This window comes from Mauremys mutica, chromosome 12 (genome assembly GCF_020497125.1).
Source record: "Mauremys mutica isolate MM-2020 ecotype Southern chromosome 12, ASM2049712v1, whole genome shotgun sequence".
NCBI lineage: Eukaryota > Metazoa > Chordata > Testudines > Geoemydidae > Mauremys > Mauremys mutica.
This window is the reverse complement of record NC_059083.1, coordinates 33,770,278-33,794,591: the sequence shown is the minus strand read 5'-3', so window position 1 is coordinate 33,794,591 and position 24,314 is coordinate 33,770,278.

Genomic DNA, 24,314 nt, shown 5'->3' with positions numbered 1-24,314 from the left:
CAAAATGTCTTCTTCTTTGGTGACTCTTGTATTCTTGAACGGGTGGGAAAATAGCTTCAGGATGAAGTTCCTCTGCCAACTTCTGTGCACTCTTCAGAACATTCTGAAATCCCTCATCTGACCAGTAAGGCTGTAGATATGACTTTGCTTTGTCCAGTTGTTCCATTGCTCCAGATATATCAAGGTCAACACCTTGGAGTCTCTTGCTTACAACATTTCAAACAGTATGTCATGCCACAATACTAAGCCACACAGAAATTTGAAGTTATGTATGTTTCTGGTGATTCCATTTCCCTCTGCCACTGTTCTCCCATGAACAGTTCCTGTCATAGCATTATCCTCCATAATGGCAACTATGGCATCATCAGTGTTCCCCGTTTGGTGTTTGATAGGCTTTATTGCCTCTACTTGACTTTCCCATCGTGTGGCACTCAGTGGTTTCAGTGAAAGAGAGGATGTTCCCAGATGTTGCTTCAAAATTTACCATCGATGAGTTGATGCAGAGAAAAATATATAGATGCTTTGAATTACATTACAAAATTCAGCAGCCTCACTAGAAGCTGATGCTGCATCACTGACCACCAAGTTCAATGAATGAGAACTGCATGGGACAAAAAAAGCTCAAGGGTTTAACTCTTGGATCTGTGTCTGCACTCCTCTGTTCTTTCCTCTCATGTTGGCACCATTATTGTAGCCCTGACCTCTCATGTCAGCTATTGCAATTCCCCTATCTTCCAGCTTTTTAAGAAACACATTTGTCATAGCAGCTCCTTTAGTATCATCAATGTCAATACATTCTAGAAAATGCTCTCTGACAGTCACCATTGTTCCATATGGCTGATGTCAGGTGTGTAGTCCAGAATAACAGAGTAATATCTTGTTGACATCAGATCTTTCACAATCTTCTGTTTGACTTTTGTTGCCAGTAGCTGTATGATCTCATTTTGAATTGTTTTTCCAAGGTAGTGGTGTGTGTACATTTCTTGGGTGGTGACTCTTCTTAGATGCTCCAGGAGTACAGCATCAGGGGCGGCTCTAGGAATCCAGCCGCCCCAAGCAGGGCGGCACGCCACGGGGGGTGCACTGCCGGTCGCCGGTCCCGTGGCTCCAGGGGACCTCTTGCAGACGTGCCTGCGGAGGGTCTGCTGGTCCCGCGGCTCCGGTGGACCTCCCGCAGGCATGACTGCGGAAGGTCCAACAGAGCCGCCTGCCGCTCTGCCAGCAAAATGCCGCCCCACGCGCGCGCTTGGTGCGCTGGGGTCTGGAGCCGGCCCTGTACAGCATCAAACTCAGCCATCAGCTCCACAATTTTAAGGAAGTTTCCATTGTTTGGCACATACAGCTGATATGAAGTGCCACACAGTGCTAGGTTTTGGGTAGCAAGCATTCTCACAATGGCATGAGCCTTTTCAGAACATTTTTCCAGTAAAGAGACTCTGATGCAATTTTCTCTCAATTCTGATCATCTATGGTGGCCTTTAACCCTAGTCTCATCTCAAGCTCTTTCCACCTATGGAATGCTCTCTGGTAATTTGCTGCCTTCTCATGGCATGCCAGATTTCTAGCCTGATTTTTCCAGTCCTTTGTTCCTTTAGAACCCAATGTGGCTGGAACATTAGACTGGAAGAGTTTGCAACAAAAACAACATGCAGCATTCTGGGTTTTTGAGTACATAAGCCATGGCCTCTCCACTTTGTCACACATTGCCAGTAATGTGTTGGATGGAAACTTCTATTTTCATTGTCTTTGGGGAACATGAAGTTTTTCACTTGCTGTGGCCCATGCAGTACAAAGGAGTCCCTCAGGCTACTGCTCAAGTGGGTCCACAGTCCTGGGTCATCTACACTTAAGGAACTAAATTCAGCAGCAGCTGTTTCTTGTGCCTCCACCACACTGTCCTCTGATCTACACTTTTCTTCAGAAATGTGCATATTTACATCCATTTGAGATGGAGATATGGATGCTGCAGTAGCTGCCAGGTCACCTGCACTCTGACTAACTGGAAGATCAGGCATCTCCTCAGCACTCACATCCTCACTGGGGCCGGAAGGCTCACCGTGAACATTTGTGTCTATGTATCTCAGGAGAGCTCCTTCCTGCTTAGGTAGAAAAGCTTCCTTTGCTTGCTTTCTTTTTCTGAATGCTGCCCCAGAGGGGCGTTTTCTTCTTTCACTCATGACTGCTGTTCTGTGCCAGCTAGAGTGGCTCCCAACACTCAGTTCAAGGGGACAAATAAGCAGGCTGGTAGCAGGCCTGAGTGAGGGAAGATATCAGCGTCTTAAGGGCCTAACTGGCTCCTACTACTTCAGCTGACTGCCTGTTCTCCTCAAGTGGGTTCAGGGAAGCAACAGGAAACAGGAAGCTCTCTGAGAAGCTGGTGTTAATCAGTCCAGGCTCCTGGGAGTGCTAGAGAGGTACATAAGAGGCTCCTCCTCCTCTCTCTCCCTGTAGCTCCTGCTGCTTTCTGTTATTCCCTCTCACCTTTTCTCCTGCCTGTCTGTTATGTCTCTTGTGCCCTCCTTCCTCCAGCACAGCACTCCACCATCTCTGTGCATCTAGAGCAGAGAGAATACATATGCACCAGCACCAGACACAATTTTCTACACTCTGGGTCCTAGTGCTGCCCCTCCCCCAGTCTGGCACCTGAGGCAGCCGCCTCAGTCCGCCTCATGGTAAGGCCAGCCCTGCTCATATTTAGCAGTGCCTACCCCAAGTGCTCACAACTCATCAGTCAGGTCCAAATACATGACAAGACTGGATAAAAATTTCACAAGATTTTGAACAAAAACAATTGTACCACCTCATTTTTGAATATTTAAGGACATTCCAGCCACCCCATTCCCCACTCACTGCCCCCACAGTCTGCCTGTGCTCTTTCAGGATGCACAGCCAGTCTCAAGAACACACGTACACATGTGAGCATCTCCTGGAGTTGGGGCGTTCGATCAAATGGTGGCGGTGGTAGTTGTTCTCCAGGTTTGTGTTCAGACTGCACAGGTGGGGGTTGGTCATATACCTTCATGTGCAAATGCTCAGGCAGAGATCATGAGATTAGAGAGGCAGGATGCTCCAGTGGTTACAGAACTAGTCTGCTGTGCCACAGATGGGCTGTGGGACCTTGGGTGAGTTCCTTAGGGACAGATTATTAAAGATGTGTAGGTGCCTAAAGATGCAGATTAGCGCCTAGTGGGATTTTTGAACATGCCCACGTGCCAAACTCCCACTGATTTTAAATAGGAGTTAGGTGCCTAGTTGCTTTTGAAAATCCTACTAAGCGCCTATCAGAGTCTTTGAGTGCCTCAATCCGTTGAGGAAACCTGTCCCTCCGTGACTCTGGTCCCCATCTGTACAATGGGGAGAATAGTCGGGCTCTACCTCCCAGAGGCAGGGGCGACTTTAGCCATTTCGCCGCCCCAAGCACGGCGGCACGCCGCGGGGGGCGCTCTGCCACTCACCGGTCCCGCGGCTCTGGTGGACCTCCCGCAGGCATGCCTGCGGAGGGTCCGTTGGTCCCGCGGCTCCGGTGGACCTCCCGCCGGCATGACTGCTCTGTTTTACCTGCATTCTGCCATGTATTTCATGTTATAACAGTCTCAGATGATGACTCAGCACATGTTGTTCATTTTAAGAACAATTTCACTGCAGATTTGACAAAACACAAATAAGGTACCAATGTGAGATTTCTAAAGATAGCTACAGCACTCGACCCAAGTTTTAAGAATCTGAAGTGCTTCCAAAATCTGAGAGGGACGAAGTGTGGAGCATGCTTTCAGAAGTCTTAAAAGAGCAACACTCTGATGCAGAAACTACAGAAGCCGAACCACCAAAAGAGAAAATCAAACTTCTGCAGGTGGCATCTGACTCAGATGATGAAAATGAATGTGTGTTGGTCCACACTGCTTTGGATCGTTAGTGAGCAGAACCCGTGGACACATGTCCTCTGGAATGGTTGTTGAAGCATGAAGGGACATATGATTCTTTACCACATCTGGCATGTAAATATCTTGCGACGCCAGCTACAACAGTGCCATACGAATGCCTGTGCTCAGTTTCAGGTGACATTGTGAAAAAGAAGCAGGCAGCATTATCTCCTGCAAATGTAAACAAACTTGTTTGTCTGAGTGATTGGCTGAACAAGAAATAGGATTGAGTGGACTTGTATGCTCTGAAGTTTTACATTGGTTTTAGGCCTGTCAAATGATTAATCGTGTGATTACTTGCATGTAAAACTGGATGTTTTCTACATTTTCAAATATATTGATTTCAATTATAACAAAGACTACAAAGTGTACAGTGCTCACTTTATATTTATTTTTATTACAAATATTTGCACTGTAAAAACAAAAGAAATAGCATTTTTCAATTCGTCTCATACAAGTACTGTAGTGTAATCTCTTTATCATGAAAGTTGAACTTACAAATGTAGAATTATGTACAAAAAACTGCATTCAAAAATAAAACAATATAAAACTTTAGATCCTACAAGTCCACTCAGTCCTATTTCTTGCTCAGCCAATCACTCAGACAAACAAGTTTGTTTACATTTGCAGGAGATAATGCTGCCTGCTTCTTTTTCACAATGTCACCAGAAAGTGAGAACAGGTGTTTGCATGACACTATTGTAGCCAGTGTCACAAGATATTTACATGCCAGAAGCACTAAAGATTCACATGTCCTTTCATGCTTCAACCACCATTCCAGATGACATACGTCCATGCAGATGACTGGTTCTGCTAAATAACAATCCAAAGCAGTGCGGATCGATGCATGTTCTTTTTCATCATCTGAGTCAGGTGCCACCAGCAGAAGGTTGATTTTCTTTTTTGGTGATTCAGGTTCTGTAGTTTCCACACTGAAGGGACAAAGGGGTGACAAACACAGTTTGTGCTCTTCTTTGCTTCTTTAAGATGAATGGGGAAGTCCTGAAATAGTGTGTTTGTGTGTTTGCTCCCAGCATGATGCCTTAATATGTGTACACCCTGAATATGGTGGGAGAGTCTAGGCTGCTTCAGCAGGTATCAGAGAGCCCGGGGAACATGCACATACATTGCAACACCACTGGCCCAGCTGTCCATGCACTCCAGGGTATCTTACTTGCCAGTTTGAGACCTCAAAACCCTGTCTTGTTGAGCCAGACATGCTAACCTGTGGCAACACAGACCCAGGGTCTGAACCACATCTCCAAAACTGCACTCTTAACTGAAAACAACTCAGCAAATATTCCTGTCTCCAGCACCCAGACACCCAGCTCCCAATGGGATCCAAATCCCAAATAAATCTGTTTTTCTCTGTATAAAGCTTATACAGGGTAAACTCATAAATTGTTCACCCTCTGTAACACTGATAGAGATATATGCACAGCTGTTTGCTCCCCCAGGTATTAATCACTTACTCTGGGTTAATTAATAAACAAAAGTGATTTTATTAAGTATAAAAAGTAGGATTTAAGTGGTTCCAAGTAATAACAGACAAAGTAAGTTTCCAAGCAAAATAAAACAAACCACACAAATCTAAGCCTAATACATTAAGAAACTGATCACAGATAAAAACTCACCCTCAGAGATGTTCCAATAAACTTCTTTCACAGACTAGACTTTTTTCTAGTCTGGGCACAATCCTTTCCCCTGGTACAGTTCTTGTTAGTTCCAGCAGACATCTTAGGTGAAAAGCAGATGATTTCACATGATTGGGCCCCTTTGTTCTGTTCCACCCCCTTTTATAGCTTTGGCCCAAGGCGGGAATCCTTTGTCTTTCTGGATCCCCACCCCTGCTTCTAAATGGAAAAGCAACTGGTTTAAGATGGATTCCAGTATTAGGTGACATAGTCACATGTCACTTTAAGACCCCCCCCCCCTTCTTCATTACCTTCATTACATAGGAAGACTTGCATGTAAACAAACCCATTCACAGTTCATTGATTCTGAAGCACCCTTAATGGCTTTCACTTAATATGTTACATCAGTAATACAAGCTTATATCTTATTCTCCTAACTCCAGACATAGAAATAATACATGCAAACACGTAGGATGAACACACTCAGTAGATCATAAGCTTTGCAATGATATCTTACAAGAGACCTTTTGCATAAAGCATATTCCAGTTACATCATATTCACACTTACAAACATATTTTTATAAATCATATGGAATGCAACATCATAGGGCAGTTACACAAACTCTGTTGAGGGTCCTATTAGGGTCAACACCTCTGAGGTGCAAAAAACTGTGACATTGGCCTGCTCCACATACACTGCCTGTCCCACCACCCAGGGCACCCCTGGGAGATGCCACCAACCCCCCACTGCCTCCTGTCCCTGTGGCTGTCCCAGGTACCAAACATGCCAAGAAGGCCACGAAGACAGAGCTACCAGCTCCCCCTGGCGGTGACCCCACAACCGGTACCTGCATAGTGGTGACTAGGCCCTGCTGCTCCTAGGTCCCCATGACACTCACTGCTCTGAAGCTGCCCTGTACATGCAGCTCCCAGGCACTCTGGAGCCAGAACTCCCTGTGCACAGGCATCACCACCCTGCAGCTTCCCCACTACAGCAACTGACACACCCAAGCCTTGTAATGTCCTGGACAGACTCTCAGATTTCCCAGGACAGTGACGTGAACAAAGGGACGATCCTGGGAAACCTGGACAGGTGGCAACCCTAGGTCCTGTCCACACAGCACAGTAACTACTGAACTTGGTACAGGCAGACAGACATGTGTAGCCCACAGGGCTGGCTCTAGACCCCAGAGCGCCAAGTGTGCGCGTGGGGCGGCATTTTGACGGCAGGGCGGCAGGTGGCTCCGGCGGACCTTCCGCAGTCATGTCTGCGGAAGCTCCACAGGAGCCGCCAGACCCTCCGCAGGCACGTCTGCGAGAGATCCCCCGGAGCCGCAGGACCGGCAACCGGCAGCACGCCTCCTGGCGTGCCGCCGTGCTTGGGGCGGCCGGATTTCTAGAGCCGCCCCTGGCAGCCCAGGCCCCTGTCAGGGACACTGAGCTGCCAGCTGCCAGGGTCACTAACTGTGTTAACTTCCCTAGGGTCCTCCCTGGGCTGCTTTTTGTTCAAAGAAAGAGCTAAGTAGGCTTCATGAGGAGCATCTTTGTTATGTTAACAGGTTTCAGAGTAGCAGCCGTGTTAGTCTGTATCAGCAAAAAGAACAGGAGTACTTGTGGCACCTTAGAGACTAACAAATTTATTTGGGCATAAGCTTCCATGGGCTAAAACCCACTTCATCAGATGCATGCAGTGGAAAATACAGTAGAAAGATACATATATACACAGAGAACGTGAAAAAATGGGTGTTGCTATACCAACTATAACGAGACTAATCAGTTAAGGTGGGCTATTATCAGCAGGAGAAAAAAACTTTTGTAGTGATAATCAGGATGGCCCATTTCCAACAGTTGACAAGAAGGTGTGAGTAACAGTAGGGGAAAAATAAACATGGGGAAATAGTTTTACTTTGTGTAATGACCCATCCACACCCAGTCTTTATTCAAGCCTAATTTAATTGTGTCCAGTTTGCAAATTAAATCACAAAGTAAAACTATTTCCCCATGCTTATTTTCCCCTACTGTTACTCACACCTTCCTACTGTATTTTCCACTGCATGCATCCGATGAAGTGGGTTTTAGCCCACGAAACTTTATGCCCAAATACATTTGTTAGTCTCTAAGGTGCCACAAGTACTCCTGTTCTTTTTGTTATGTTAAATGCTCAATCACAGTTGAACTCTGTTGTGGTTTACAGTGTTTCTGCCCTGCCTACAAAGAGTTAAAAATCACTATGAGTTTAAATCACTTGAGCTGGGGCAGTGTTTCTGCCTAGCCTGCAAAGAGCTGAAAATTACTAAGAGACTGACATGCAGAGGTCACAGCAGAGAGGCAGGTGGTAGCAGAAGGTGACTGACAGTCAGCTGGTGAATGAGTAGCTGGTGAGGTGGAGAGGTGCAACGAGTGGCCAGCAGGATGGCAGCAGAGAAGTGTGATGAGTGGCCAGCGGGGTGGCTGGTGGAGAGGGGTGGCGAGCGAGTACCTGAGCAGTGGAGAGAGTAAGGTGCCTCTTTACACACCCCTCCACCCAGGGTGGGAGGTGAACTCTGTGGAAGCACCTGTGAACTCTGAGTCTGCACTGACCAAGGACAGCAACTGTGAGTGGGATGCAGGGAAGGGTCGGGTACGTGAGAGGGACTTTTCAGTTGCTGGACTTAAACCTGAGGGGAAAAGGACACTGCCCAACCTACTTGGGGTGGGTCTTTTGCTCATGGTTTATGTTTATGACCCTGTTTGTGGTCTTTCCCCAAATTAATGCCGAGTTACTTCCCTCCTTTTATTAAAAAATTCTTTTCTACACTCAGACTCTGTGCTTGTGAGTGGGGAAGTCTTCTCTCTCAGAGGTGCCCAGGGGTGGTGTGTAATTTTCCCAGGTTACTGGTTGAGGCTGGAGCTGGTTCTGTGTTGTATTGATGGAAAGGAACCCCTAGATATTGAACCTGACCCTAGCTGTTGCTTGCTCCACCTGGCAGAAGGGTTACAGTAGTGTTAGTGCTCAACTGTAGTTTTTTCTCTGCTCACAAAGGGCAGAAATTGGCCTTTAGTGATCTGTGCATTTATAGGGAGCTGGGGTTTTCAAAACTGCCTTAGGGGTCTGAATACTCATTTTTTGTTTAAATTAATGGGCACCAAATGTGCAAATGCCCAAAGCACCTGAAGTGCTGTAAACTTTATGTAGAAATTTGCAAGTGTTGGAAGAATTGGGAAGGGGAAATGTCTGTTCAAATGATTTCCCAGTGGGGACAGAAGCAGGTAATTCAGAGAAGCAGAGAGGAGCCGTGCTGTTTACTTGTGCTCAAGGCCCACGAGAAGGGTGGGAAGCCGATACAAATTACCGGGGCCCGGCGATCCGGAAGGGGGCTCAGGGCCCAACTATGTTGCATATGTTTTTGTCTTTCTTGTTAGTATCATTATTTGTTGATTGTTTTTGACATCCATTGTAAAATTGGTGAATTTCAAAGAAAATAATGATATACAACACTCTGTCAGTTATCAGCCAATAGACTCTAATCAACCAAAGAACTACTAATTACATATTAAGAACAGAATATAATTATATTTTAATATAATTCTTAACAAAATATATATTTCATGTTCAGTGCACGCACAATTCTGAATAACGGCTTGCGAACTTGTTCCGTGAACCGAACATTTCCAAGTATTTCTGACTCTATACGAACATTTGCTTCTGAGCTTTGACAGTATGACAGTGCAGTCTCATCTTATTATGCGCAGTCGCATCTTATTATGCGCAGTTGCATTTGTATGTTTTCGTAAGTGAACATCGTGCGAGTACAACAAAGTTGTTGTATGATACACATTGTGTTGTGTTACACATACAAGTTTAACATTTAAAGTATATGGTTAGTTCAGCAACAATCGTGTGGGTGCTTATATTGTTGATATTAGTCATTAGGGTCTTAATATTCTCAACAGGTACGATATTATCATATTTATTATTAACATAAAAATGAGATCATGCATTTATTTTATATTGCAGTGAATTAAAAATAACTATAATACATTTTTAAATTTTAGATAACTTTTTTTACCCCTTTTCAATTCTTACCATGGATTATCATCACAAATCTGGTGCAAAAAACCGGAAAGAACAAAAAGAAAGAGAGAAAAGAGCTGCTGTAGGTCAAAGAACTCTTCAGTGTCTCAGATTTACCATCTCCTCTCATTCTCATTCGTCTGAAGATCAGAAAGGAAATCAGTTAGTCACAAGTGAACTTGAAATTGTTTCAAAAGAAAGAATTGAAAAAAGAGAAAATGATGAAGTTAATAGAAATAACTCTAATAATGAAAGTGGTTCTAGTAATATAGCAACTTGTTATTCACGCACTATACTGTCTTTGGAACCACAATATACTTCTGCAGATAAAACTGATGTTACCGTCACCAAGGCTTGTTCTGCTTCTTGCTCGACAAAAATAATATCGCCAACTTCTGAAATTGTGCTAAATAACAACGAGAAGCTATTACATTTTGATATTGGCCTTCTAGAATCAAATTTCACAGTCAATGAAATAGAAGATGCCATTCGACGAGGGCCGGAACCATATCCTAAAATTTTACCACCTGATAAAGATGGCAACCAATTTCCTGTTTATGTATTGAATTTTTGCTTAAGGAATAATGAAGTAGTTGCTCAAGATTAGTTGGTGTGGAGTAAAACTCAACAAGCCTTGTTCTGTTTTCCCTGTTGTTTATTCTCTAAACTTCCAGAAGCTCATCGTTCAATTTTCACAACTGAAATTGGCTGGAGACCTTCTAAAGGTTATAAAAAACTTCACAACAGAATACCTGAACATGAAAATAGTAATAATCATTGAGCATGTTATGTAGAGTGGCGAAATTTACAAAATAGTCTTAATAAGAATTCTACAGTTAATTGTTTATTATTGCAAAAAATACAAAGTGAAACACAAGTATGGAAAGACTTATTACAACAATTTCTGAATGTAGTTTTGTTTCTTTCAGAACATGGATTGGCTTTTAGGGGAAGTAGCCACTTAACTGGAGATTCAAGAAATGGCAATTTCTTAGGAATGTTAGAAATCATAAGCCATTACGACCCTTTACTAGCAGAGTATTTGAAAAAAGTAAAACAGTCACAATTTGAGAAAAAAAGATTGCCGGTACATTATTTGTCAGCCGAAATCCAAAATGGATTTATTTCATACTGTGCCAAATATGTATTTAACTGCATTTTAAAGGAAAGAGAAATTGCAAAGTATTTTTCCATCACTGTAGATGCGACCCCAGACTCGGCACATATGGAGCAAACGACATTCATTTTACGTTATGTTCTTGTAAACAAACAAACAAGTTAATATGAAGTTTTAGAAAGATTTATAGAATTTGTAAACTAATAAAAAAACTGGGGAAGCCATTGCAGATTTAATTCTACAGACGCTTCAAAAACTCAATATTCCAATAATGACAGGTTTCAGAGTAGCAGCCATGTTGGTCTGTATCCACAAAAAGAACAGGAGTAATTGTGGCACCTTAGAGACTAACAAATTTATTTGAGCATAAGCTTTCGTGGGCTAGAACCCACTTCATTGGATGCATAGAGTGGAACATATAGTGAGGAGATATATATACACATGCAGAGAGCATGAAAAGGTGGGAGTTGTCTTACCAACTCTGAGAGGCCAATTAAGTAAGAGAAAAAAACTTTGTATACCAGGCAGAGCATATTTGGTTTTTTTGCACATAAATACAAATCCCGTGTAAAGATTTTTAGTCAGTCCGCCCTTGGTTGAGGGCCCGAAAATTTTTTTTCACCGGGGCTCGAACCTGCTCTTGGTGGCTCTGCTTGTGCTTTGTACTTGTGAAAGTTGGAACTGGATATTGCACCTTTAGAACCGTCAGCTACACACTCTGTCAGCACCAGGTGTGAACTGGTTTAGTTCATAGTTTTAACAGATACAATATGTGCTCTGAGTCCATGCTTAGGTGCCAGGGATTAACTCATTTTGAGTTGAATGTAAAATTTGTGTATGTGCCCAGAGAGAGCTATGTTGGGCACATTTCCAACCTCTAAAAAATCAAGAACAATTTACCGTCACTGTCTTGTTCCCTGGGCCTTTCAGAGAATTCTCCGCACCAGCTGCACTGTTGAGCTGTGGCTAGGATGCTGTAATAACACAAGCACACTCAGGATTTGCACGGCTGGTCTGAGACGCTGCTCTCACTGGGCACAAGATGCTCTCGCTCAGGCTGTGCTCAGCTGCGACTGGTAGACATGATGCGACCTCCATTCCCAGCAGTGTTGTTACCCCAGGGCTGACACCAAATGGACGAGCTCCAAGTGATCTTCGAAGTGATGCCTGTATGGGCCCATCCACACCTCATTACCTGGTTCATGCTAACCTGCGCACTCAGCAAAAGAAAGACACCTCCACCCTGTTCTTAGCTGGGGCATCACACAACTAACCTGGCCTTACAGGGAGCTGTTCCCAGGTGTGTCATTAGGCTCAGGGGACAGGCACCACCCACAAGCTCAAGAGCTGGCCTAGGATGGGGGTGCAGGGACCTCCACAGATGGTCCTATTTGTGTCTCTCCCTTTGTTTCTCTGTTTCATAACTACAGCAGAGCTGCATTAAAGAATAATAGGAACTTCACCATAAACATGATGGAATGAAATCTCACCTCTCCCTCTTTTCTCCCCCTAGAGACACTGCAATCGGAACTGGAGAGCGATGAAGGTCAGTGTCTGGGCTAATTACATTAACTGATGTAAGGGTTATTACCATAAGTATGACAGGGGAATCTCACCTATGACCTTTCACCCTTTTCTCCATCTAGAGCAGTGGTTTTCAACCTGTGGACCACAGGTCCGGCAGGTCTGCAGACTGTCTAACATTTCCAAATGGGTCTGCACCACCATTCAAAATGTTGTAGGGGTCTGCAAATGAGAAAAGGCTGTAAACCACTGCCCTAGAAACGCTGGAATCTGAACTGGAGAGCAAGAAAGATCAGTGTCTGGGGCCAGTTGGGTAGCCTAAAGATTATATGAGAATGTTTCCCAAAAATGTGGTAGATCAGTAAACTAGAGATTACCACGCAGACAAGACATTTGGAATGAAGCCCAAAGAGAGGCTGTGACTTACGCCAGGTCTATACTACGCACCTTTTAGCAACACAGTTCTTCCACTGCAGCCGTGCCGCTAAAAGGCGTGCAGTGTAGCCGCTGTTTCTTGGTGGGAGAGAACTCTCCCGCGGACAAAGAACTTCCACCCCCAATGAGCAGCTCTAGCTTTGCTGGCAGGACTCCTCTCCTGCTGACAAAGCACTGCTGACACAGATGCTTTTCGCCTGCAACACTTTTGTCTTTCCTCTGGGTGTGGTTTTTTAACAACTCTGAACAATGAAAGCTTTCTCGTTCAATTGCCAGTGTAGACAAAACCTCGTTGCAATGATTGTCACAGGACAGGGATCCTCTCCCTCGCCGTGGGGACCCAGCTGTGCCTGGAGGCCCGTGGGAAGTGATGGCTCAGGCTACGGCTATGGAACTGAGTGCCTGAAACGGGGCCACAGCAGAGCAATGGGGAGATGGGTGGGAAATGAGCAGAGCCCCTCTTTCAGCAGGGGTTTTGCGGGGAAGGTATTTGCACAGAGATGATTCAGATGCGGTGAGAGGAGCTACACGTGTGGGGGTTGGAGAAAGTACAAAGCACACGTGGGTGGAACTATTACAAATAACGTGCTAGTGTTTGAAGGGGAGATGGGAAATTTCTCCTAATCGGCACCAGAGCCCAAGCAGTGAGCTCAGGGCTGCTCGCGCTGACACAGACGGGCTCTGAACGGGAAGGGGCCAATTATCCTAAACCACCATGGAAGTTCCAGACACGGCACCCAGAGCCCAGGCCCTGTGTAGGCCTAGTCCAGCCCAGACAGAGCCATTGCTGGGGACTGTGGGACCTGTCCAGTGTTTAACAGAATCCCTCACATGGGATCCCCACCGTGTCCTGGCCTTTCACAGCCGTGTAACATGAGAAGGGGCAGGATTTCACCCTCAGTGACCATGTGCTGCATAGACGTGTGTGTATGTGTGTATATATGTATGTATGTGTATATGTATTTATTTATTCTGGTATCAAGGAGACATTTGGTATTTGGGGGAAAGAGGGGAAATGTATCTCCTTTCTCCCCGCATTGTTGTAGCACACACAGAGGTCACACTATATTTGGATGGAGGTGGGGGGGGTCTTGAATTCCTCACCCCAAAAACCTTTGAAGACAGGTAGCTGCCCCAGTGCCCCACTCCCCGGTATCCCTCCTTGAATCCAGCTATGAGGGAGAATCACAGAAGTCGGATGTTTCTGCTAAAATTATCAACAGCGAGACAATCGCAAATGGTGACAATTAAATTATCATCGATCAAGTTTTAGTGTGACCATCCCAACCCCACTGTGATGAGTGTGAGCAGCAAACAGCAGGGCTGCAGACTGTCTAACATTTCCAAATGGGTCTGCACCACCATTCAACATTTTGTGCTGGTCTGCAAATGAGAAAAGGTTGAAAACCACTGCCCTAGAAGAGGAGGCAAGAAGTGCAGCTGGGGGAGCTGACTGGAGTGCGGCACAGCGCTTGCTAACCATAACTCTAACCCGCGGTCTCAAACTCAAATGACCGTGAGGGCCACATGAGGACTAGTAAGAGAAAAAAACTTTGTATACCAGGCAGGGCATATTTGGTTTTTTTGCACATAAATACAAATCCCATGTAAAGATTTTTAGTCAGTCCGCCCTCGCTTGGGGGCCCGAAAAATTTTTTTCACCGGGGCCCGAAACCTGCTCTTGGCGGCTCTGCTTGTGCTTTGTACTTGTGAAAGTTGGAACTGGATATTGCACCTTTAGAACCATCAGCTACACACTCTGTCAGCACCAGGTGTGAACTGGTTTAGTTCATAGTTTTAACAGATACAATATGTGCTCTGAGTCCATGCTTAGGTGCCAGGGATTAACTCATTTTGAGTTGAATGTAAAATTTGTGTATGTGCCCAGAGAGAGCTATGTTGGGCATATTTCCAACCTCTAAAAAATCAAGAACAATTAACCGTCACTGTCTTGTTCCCTGGGCCTTTCAGAGAATTCTCCGCACCAGCTGCACTGTTGAGCTGTGGCTAGGATGCTGTAATAACACAAGCACACTCAGGATTTGCACGGCTGGTCTTAGACGCTGCTCTCACTGGGCACAAGATGCTCTCGCTCAGGCTGTGCTCAGCTGTGACTGGTAGACAAGATGCGACCTCCATTCCCAGCAGTGTTGTTACCCCAGGGCTGACACGAAATGGACGAGCTCCAAGTGCTCTTAGAGGCGATACCTGTAAGGGCCCATCCACACCTCATTACCTGGTTCGTGCTAACCTGCGCACCCAGCAAAAGAAAGACACCTCCACCCTGTTCTTAGCTGGGGAACCACACAACTAACCTGGCCTTACAGGGAGCTGTTCCCAGGTGTGTCATTAGGCTCAGGGGACAGGCACCACCCACAAGCTCAAGAGCTGGCCTAGGATGGGGGTGCAGGGACCTCCACAGATGGTCCTATTTGTGTCTCTCCCTTTGTTTCTCTGTTTCATAACTACAGCAGAGCTGCATTAAACGATAATAGGAACTTCACCATAAACATGATGGAATGAAATCTCACCTCTCCCTCTTTTCTCCCCCTAGAGACATTCCAATCGGAACTGGAGCGCGATGAAGGTCAGTGTCTGGGCTAATTACATTAACTGATGTAAGGGTTATTCCCATAAGTATGACAGGGGAATCTCACCTATGACCTTTCACCCTTTTCTCCACCTAGAGCAGTGGTTTTCAACCTGGGGACCACAGACCCCGGCAGGTCTGCAGACTGTCTAACATTTCCAAATGGGTCTGCACCACCATTCAAAATTTTGTAGGGGTCTGCAAATGAGCAAAGGCTGTAAGCCACTGCCCTAGAAACGCTGCAATCTGAACTGGAGAGCAAGAAAGATCAGTGTCTGGGGCCAGTTGGGTAGCCTAAAGATTATATGAGAATGTTTCTCAAAAATGTGGTAGATCAGTAAACTAGAGATTATCACGCAGATGAGACATTTGGAATGAAGCCCAAAGAGAGGCTGTGACTTACGCCAGGTCTATACTACGCACCTTTTAGCAGCACAGCTCTTCCACTGCAGCCGTGCCGCTAAAAGGCGTGCAGTGTAGCCACTGTTTCTTGGTGGGAGAGAACTCTCCCGCGGACAAAGAACTTCCACCCCCAATGAGCAGCTCTAGCTTTGCTGGCAGGACTCCTCTCCTGCTGACAAAGCACTGCTGACACAGATGCTTTTCGCCTGCAACACTTTTGTCTTTCCTCTGGGTGTGGTTTTTTAACAACTCTGAACAATGAAAGCTTTCTCGTTCAATTGCCAGTGTAGACAAAACCTCGTTGCAATGATTGTCACAGGACAGGGATCCTCTCCCTCGCCGTGGGGACCCAGCTGTGCCTGGAGGCCCGTGGGAAGTGATGGCTCAGGCTGCGGCTATGGAACTGAGTGCCTGAAACGGGGCCACAGCAGAGCAATGGGGAGATGGGTGGGAAATGAGCAGAGCCCCTCTTTCAGCAGGGGTTTTGCGGGGAAGGTATTTGCACAGAGATGATTCAGATGCGGTGAGAGGAGCTACACGTGTGGGGGTTGGAGAAAGTACAGAGCACACGTGGGTGGAACTATTACAAATAACGTGCTAGTGTTTGAAGGGGAGATGGGAAATTTCTCCTAATCGGCACCAGAGCCCAAGCAGTGAGCTCAGGGCTGCTCGCGCTGACACAGACGGGCTCTGAACGGGAAGGGGCCAATTATCCTAAACCACCATGGAAGTTCCAGACACGGCACCCGAAGCACAGGCCCTGAGTAGCCCTAGCCCAGCCCGGCCAGAGCCATTGCTGAGGACTGTGAGACCTGTCCAGTGTTTAACAGAATCCCTCACATGGTTCCCCCCCATGTCCTGGCCTTTCACAGCCATGTAACATGAGAAGGGGCAGGATTTCACCCTCAGTGACCATGTGCTGCATAGACGTGTGTGTATGTGTGTATATATGTATGTATGTGTATATGTATTTATTTATTCTGGTATCAAGGAGACATTTGGTATTTGGGGGAAAGAGGGGAAATGTATCTCCTTTCTCCCCGCATTGTTGTAGCACACACAGAGGTCACACTGTATTTGGATGGAGGTGGGAAGGCCTTGAATTCACTGTTCCTCACTCCAAAAACCTTTGAAGACAGGTAGCTGCCCCAGTGCCCCACTCCCCGGTATCCCTCCTTGAATCCAGCTATGAGGGAGAATCACAGAAGTCAGATGTTTCTGCTAAAATTATCAACAGCGAGATAATTGCAAATGGTGGCAATTAAATTATCATCGATCAAGTTTTAGTATCACCATCCCAACCCCACTGTGATGAGTGTGAGCAGCAAACAGTGCTGCCTGCAGACTCAGGCAGATCGCACTGGGCTGGAGCAATGCTTACACCCAGGTCACTTGCTCAATGCTACCTTCATGCCCAGAAAGGCTGCACACTTATTAATACATGGAGGGTGAGATTTTCGTCCCCATCTCAACCCTGTTATGTTAGTAAGAGGACCAGAGCAGCATAAAAGGGCTCCAGAAGGTTTGGTTCCAGCTAGGGGAGGATTCCTCCAGTGCAGGCAGTGCAGAGAACGGCTGCAGGCTGCCCTCTGAGGACCATCTCACAAGCCCTATTGTAGGAGTGAGTGGGAGATGGGACTGGGAACAAGAGAGATGTGTCAGGGCAGGGCCACAGCGCACGGTGCTGCAGAGATCCTGGGCCGTGCTGCTGCCCATATGCACCCAGGGAGAGGCTGCAGTAACTAAAGGCATCAGCTAAACCAGAAAAGCTCACTCCCATTATGGAATAAGAGCTCTTACATGGGCCGTTATATTGGTGTAACAAGAGCGGTTTAAATTCCCACCTTACCATGTACTGGTGTAACCTTCCCATGCAGACCCTGAGTTACAGCGGGGGCTGCTTTGGCATCCAGAGCACCCAGGATCAGGGGATGTGGGGTTTGTGGTAAAAGCCACAGTCACCCTCACGTGCGCCTGGGCTGCAGTTCTGACTACAGAATCTCACCCTGAGAGTTTAAACCATAGATCACAATTATGTGGCAATTCTTTTACAAAAGGTCACACACTTTGTTGCTTAGATAGGACCAGTGATGCATCCAACTGGGATCCTCAAACCCACCCCACACCTTCAAATGCGACCCTCACACTCAACTCTTGCTATAATGCTACTGATTATTGTGAAAAGCAGAAAACTGGAAAAACTGATTTCCAATAAAATCAGGTTTTTCTGATTTTCACCTACATCAATAGAGTTGTGACCAGAGTGGGGAGGGAAGGGGCCTGGCTGGAATATGGGGGTGATGAGAAGAGGAGGCAAGAAGTGCAGCTGGGGGAGCTGACTGGAGTGCGGTGAGGGGCCTGCTAACCCTAACTCTGACCACACCCTCACCTTAAACTGTGACCCCGACGTCACTGTCTCACCCTGTATCCTGAAGCATCAAATGGTGACTTTAGTGGAAATCCAGCTTTCGCAGTTCTCCAGTTTTCACCAAAATTAGGAGGGTTCTGCCCATTGATGGCTAGAACATGCCATGAAACGCTGCAATTGATGGGACGTGGTTATCAAGAGTGATCCCGTTCCAGACAGATGGAAACACCATCGAGTTCAGTGTGGAGCCTCAGCCAGAGGGGAAAGGAGATGGCCATTTACTCAGCGTTTTACCTGCACGAGGCCTCGTGTCCCCAGTATAACCCAGTCAGTGGGAATAGCTAGAGGCAGAGCCCCTGTGTGTGTTCTACATTCTACCGGTAGAAACATGACTCCTATGAGTTTGCAATACTTACAGATAAATCTTCTACCTTGTAACAGCCCTCGCCTGTTTGCTTCCAGAGGAGCATCTTGTAGTGGAAGGTAAGGTACCTTTGTTCATTGCAATGGGAGGGGAGGAGAATGTCAAACTTTGCAATAATTTTCATAGACCCCCAGGGCAGGTGTTGAGAGCTCTCACTACGAACGAAAAGTCAGTCTGGTTTGTGCAGTGCAGAGAGAAGCTTGGCCCCTCGTCCCTCACACTCAGGACGTGGAATGTACAGACCCAAACCCCACTCACTGATCTCACAGGGGATTTGTTGTTCCCACACAGCTGTGGGAGGGAGCGGGTTTGGCTCACTCTGCTTTCTGTGCAGCCAGCACTGTGCCCAGGCTGTGAGCTGGCTGTCGTCCTTAACACTGGTGTGACCTGCCAGGCAGAAGGTGGCTAGGGACATGGTGTCAATCTGCCCATTTTGCTCTCCTGTGCTACTGGCTGCAGGCTCCATCCCCTGCTCCCACCAAGTCCCGTCACCCCACTGATAGACTAACCTGCCCCCAGAGCTGAGCTGCATTAAACAACAATAGGAACTTCACCATAAACATGATGGAATGAAATCTCACCTCTCCCGCTTTTCTCTCTCTAGACTTGCTGGGATCTGAACTGCGCCTGGAAAGCGAGAAAGGTCAGTGTCTGGGCCAGTTAGAATAACTGATGTAAGATTCATTCCCATAAATGTGACAGGGGAATCTCACCTCTCACTCTTTTTTCCCCCTAGAGCAGTGGTTTTCAAAATGTGGACCACAGACCCCGGCAGGTCTGCAGTGTGTCTAACATTTCCAAATGGGTCTGCACCACCATTCAACATTTTGTAGGGTTCTGCAAATGAGAAAAGATTGAAAACCACTGCCCTAGAAGAGGAGGCAAGAAGTGCAACTTGGGGAGCTGACTGGAGTGCAGCACAGCGCTTGCTAACTGTAACTTTAACCCAGGGGTCTCAAACTCAAATGACCATGAGGGCCACATGAGGACTAGTACATTGGCCTGATGGCCACATTACTGACACCTCCCCCCTGCTGCCCTCAGCCCCGCTCCCGCACTCCTTCCATGAGGCCCCGCCCCTGGCCCGTCTCTTCCCATCCTTTCCCTGCCCCCATTCCAACCCCTTCCCCAAAATCCCACCCTAACTCTGCCCCCTCACTGCCCCCAGGGGCTGCAGGAGGGGTGAGGGGTGCTGCAGGGGGTCAGGGTGCAGGGTGCGACGGGGGTTCAGGGCAGGGGGTTGGGATGAAGGAGGGGTGCGGGGTGAGGCAGGGGGTTCAGGGCAGGAGGTCAGGATGCAGGGTGTGGCAGGGGCTCTGGGTAGGGGGTCAGGTGAGGTGCAGGGTATGGCTGGGGATCGGGGTGCAGGACAGTGATAGTGATAATGAAATGTTGTCACTGATAAATAGATCAGGGGGTTCTCAAACTTCATTGCACCATGACTCCCTTCTAACAAAAATTACTACACAACCCCAAGAGGGGGGACCGAAGCCCGAGCCCCCCGAGCTCTGCCCCCTAGGGGGCCCAGGGCTAGAGCTGAAGCCCAAGGGCTTCTGTCCCAGACAGGAGGTCTGTAATCTCAACCCCAGTGCCCAGGGCTGAAGCTCTCAGGTTTCAGCTTCAGGCCTGGGTGGTGGAGCTCGAGCTTCAGCCCCAGACCCCAGCAACTCTAAGCCACCTCTGGCGACCTTATTAAAACAGGGTCACAACCCACTTTGCGGTCTTGAGCCACAGTTTGAGAACCACTGAAATAGATTAAACCCCAGTCCTAATACCCAACTTTGAGGTACCCCACTACTAACCTTTTTCCATATGAAAATTGACCCCTCTGTCTGTGTTTGGTTGCAGGGAGGAGATTCGCCGCGGTTCCCGCAGGTACTGTACATATCACTGGTGTTTTATCCATGGTGAGGCCCCACCTTCCCCTGGGAGCTCTCTGCTCCTTTCTCTGCACAGAGCATTTTCCTATGGCATTCAATAGGCTGGAAACAGCAATGTCAATGGGGGGCAGATGGACAGGGGTAGGTGACACCCCAGGTTTCTTGCATAGCAGGGACGTGCCCCCTTTGGGAAAGGGCTGATTGGTGAGGGAATACTGCCCCCTGGTGTCAGCAACAGCATCACCATGTTCAGACCAAGATTTAGCCACAATTTCCTTCTAGCGTAACAGGACCAGAAAGGAGCTGTTCAGTGTCCCCTGGATTTGGGGTGAGGAAGGCCCTGTCCCCACTGCAAGAGCAGACAGGTTTTTATAACCAGCTTGTGATGCTCCCCTGACCCAGCTACAACAAATTGTGCCCATGCAGCAGCTTTCCTGCCTCACAGCCGTGGCTGAGCTGTGTGTGTGTTTGTACCCAGCCTGCAGCCTGACTGTGTGTGCGCCCTGGTGCAGGCTGGGACAGTCTGGGCAGCTCCAGCAGGGATCAGAGAGCCCAGGGGCCATGCACACACATTGCAGCACCACTGGCCCAGGGGTCCATGCACTCCGGGGTATCCTACCGCACAGAGCTGGGAGGGAGGGGGGCACCCAGGGCAGTTACACAAACACCACTGGGGGTCCTGTTAGAGTCGCCACCTCTGAGGTGCAACAAAACAGGAAACCTGCCTGCTTCATGTACACCCCCTGTCCTCTCAGCCCTGCATTTCAGCAGGAGTTGTGGGGGGACAGTATTTGCACAGGTGCATAGAAATGATTCAGATGGGGTGAGAGGGGCTACACGTGTGTGGGTTGGAGAAAGTACAAAGCACACGTGGGTGGAACTATTACAAATAACGTGCTAGTGTTTGAAGGGGAGATGGGGAATGTCTCTGAATCGGCACCAGAGCCCAAGCAGTGAGCTCAGGGCTGCTCGTGCTGACACAGACGGGCTCTGAAGGGAAGGGGCCAATTATCCTAAACCATCATGGAAGTTACAGACACGGCACCCTGAACACAGACCCTGAGTAGGCCTAGTCCAGCCCAGCCAGAGCCATTGCTGGGGACTGTGAGACCTGTCCAGTGTTTAACAGAATCCCTCACATGGGATTCCCCTCTGTGTCCTGGATTGTCACAGCCATGTAACCTGAGATCACAATTATGTGGCAATTCTTTTACAAAAGGTCACACACTTTGTTGCTTACATAGGACCAGTGATGTATCCAACTGTGCTCCTCAAACCCACCCTACACCTTCAAATGTGCCCCTCCCCCACAACTCTGGCCATAACCCTACTGATTATTGTGAAAAGCAGGAAACTGGAAAAACTGATTTCCAATAAAATCAGGTTTTTCTGATTTTCATCTACATCAATAGAGTTCTGACCAGAGTGGGGAGGTGAGGGGCTTGGCTGGAATATGGGGTGAGGAGAAGAGGAGGGAAGAAGTGCAGCTGGGGGAGCTGACTAGAGTGAGGTGAGGGGCCTGTTAACCCTAACTCTGACCTCACCCTCACCTTAAACCCTGACCCTGAGGTCACTGCCTCACCCTGTATCCTGAGGGATCACACGGTGAGTTTAGTGGAAATCCGGCTTTTACAGTTCTCACCAACATCAGGAGGGTTCTGCCCATTGATGGATAGAACATGCCCTGAAACGCTGCAATTGATGGGACGTGGTTATCAAAAGTGATCCCGTTCCAGACAGATAGAAACACCATCGAGTTCAGTGTGGGGCCTCAGCCAGAGGGGAAAGGAGAGAGCCATTTACTCAGCGTTTTACTGCACTTGGCCTTGTGTCCCCAGTATAACGCGGGCAGTGGGAATAGCTAGAGGCAGAGCCCCTGTGTGTGTTCTACTTTCCCCACGTTCTGGCCTCTTCCCGGAGCGGCGCGGGGGCAGGGAGGCAAGGACACGGAATGAACAGACCCAAACTCCACTCACTGATCTCACAGGGGATTTGTTTTTCCCACACAGCCAGGTTTGCAAGCAGGTTTGGCTCACTCTGCACTCTGTGCAGCCAACACTGTGCGCAGGCTGTGAGCTGGCTGTAGTCATTAAGACTCCCGGTTTGACCTGCCAGGCAGAAGGTGGCCAGGGACATAGTGGCTGATGATGTCATTGTGCTGTTTGCCACAGTGTCACTCTGCCCATTTGTTCTCCTGTGCTATTGGCTGCGGGCTCCATCCCCTCCCACTCAGTCCTGTTACCCCAATGATAGACCAATTTGCCCCCAGGAAGAGTTCCCTCAAATCCCCCCTGATGCCAGTCAGTGTTTGGCTTGTGCCCTGAAGCAGGAGGGGGTTTCTCTCCCTTCCAGAATGCTGGTGTGTTTGAGAATTATCGCAACTTTGTATATTTGCATTTCTCTGTCAGTGCCTGTGAGTGTGCCACCAAGGGATGCTAACAGGGAGTTTCACAAGGGAGATCTCCAGGTGAAGGAGGAGCAAATACAGCACCGTTGGGGTAAGTGACTGTGTGTAGTGTGTGTTTTGGGGGTTATTTGCTGTGTGCTGAACTTGTGTTTGTCAGTCTGTTTGGTTGTCTGAAGGACCATGTGCTGTGTCTGGCCATTGGAAACTGTGAGCTTCAAAGGAAGGTCTGAAAGCTCGAAGCCTCTGGTAATTGGCTGAGCCTTAATCAGTGGCCAGGGCTATCACACAGGCCAGGGCTTTATAAAGCCGTGCACAAGCGACTAGGGAGCTTTGCAACCTGGGGCTGCTAACAGGGAGTTTCACAAGGGAGTTTGGAAGGGGAGTGGGAAGGGGGCAAGGGATGGTTTTATCTGTTTCCCTTTCGTTCTCTTCAAAACTTATAAACTAAACTACTTCCAAAACTTCTTGCTTTAAACAACCCTTCCCTTAACTAGGAGACAATGCAGGCAAAAGCCCAGCAGCAGAGTGGGGGCAATCCAGTTTATTGTGCTGAGTGTAGCATGTATGATTACCTGCCCTGTGGGCGGGTGGCGTATGTGTGCAGTTGGTGCAAGGAGCTCCTGGCCCTCAGAGACCACGTACAGGCTCTGGAGGCCAGGGTGGCGGAACTGGAGGAGCTAAGAGAGGCAGAGAGATATGTTGATGAGGTTTTCCGGGACACGGTAGAATTGTCCCACCTCTGGTCAGACAGCCCCTGCGCTGTTGAGGAGGATGAAAGGCCCAGGGAAGCAGAGCAGTCAACGGAAGCAGAGGGAAACCTTCCCATAGTTGGGACCCTCCTTCCAGATGGTGTTAGGATATCCTCTCGCACTGAGGATACCTCTCCGAAGCAGGGAACTCCGGTCACTAGGAAAAGGCAGATGTTAGTAATGGGAGATTCGATCATTAGAAACATAGATAGCTGTGTTTGTGATGACTGGGAGAACTATATGGTGACTTGCTTGCCTGGTACGAAGGTTGCAGATCTCTCGAGGCATCTAGACAGACTTATGTGTAGTGCTGGGGAGGAGCAGGAGCGGCTCTAGTTATTCTGCCGCCCCAAGCACGGCGGCACGCCGCGGGGGGGCGCTCTGCCGGTCGGCGGTCCCGCGGCTCCGCCGGACCTCCCGCAGGCACGTCTGCGGACGGTCCGCTGGTCCCGCGGCTCCGGTGGAGCATCCGCAGGTATGCCTGCGGGAGGTCCACCGGAGCCACGGGACCAGCGGACCCTCCGCAGATGTGCCTGCGGGAGGTCCGCCGGAGCCGCCTGCCGCCCCCCCCGGCGACCGGCCGCCCCAAGCGCGCGCTTTGCGCGCTGGGGTCTGGGGCCGGCCCTGGGGAGGAGCCAGTGGTCGTGGTACATGTAGGTACAAATGACATAGGGAAGGGTAGGAGATATGTCCTGGAGGCCAAATTTAGGCTACTAGGGAAGAGACTGAAATCCAGGACCTCTATGGTGGCATTCTCAGAAATGCTCCCAGTTCCATGCGCAGGGCCGGGTAGGCAGGCAGAGCTTCAGA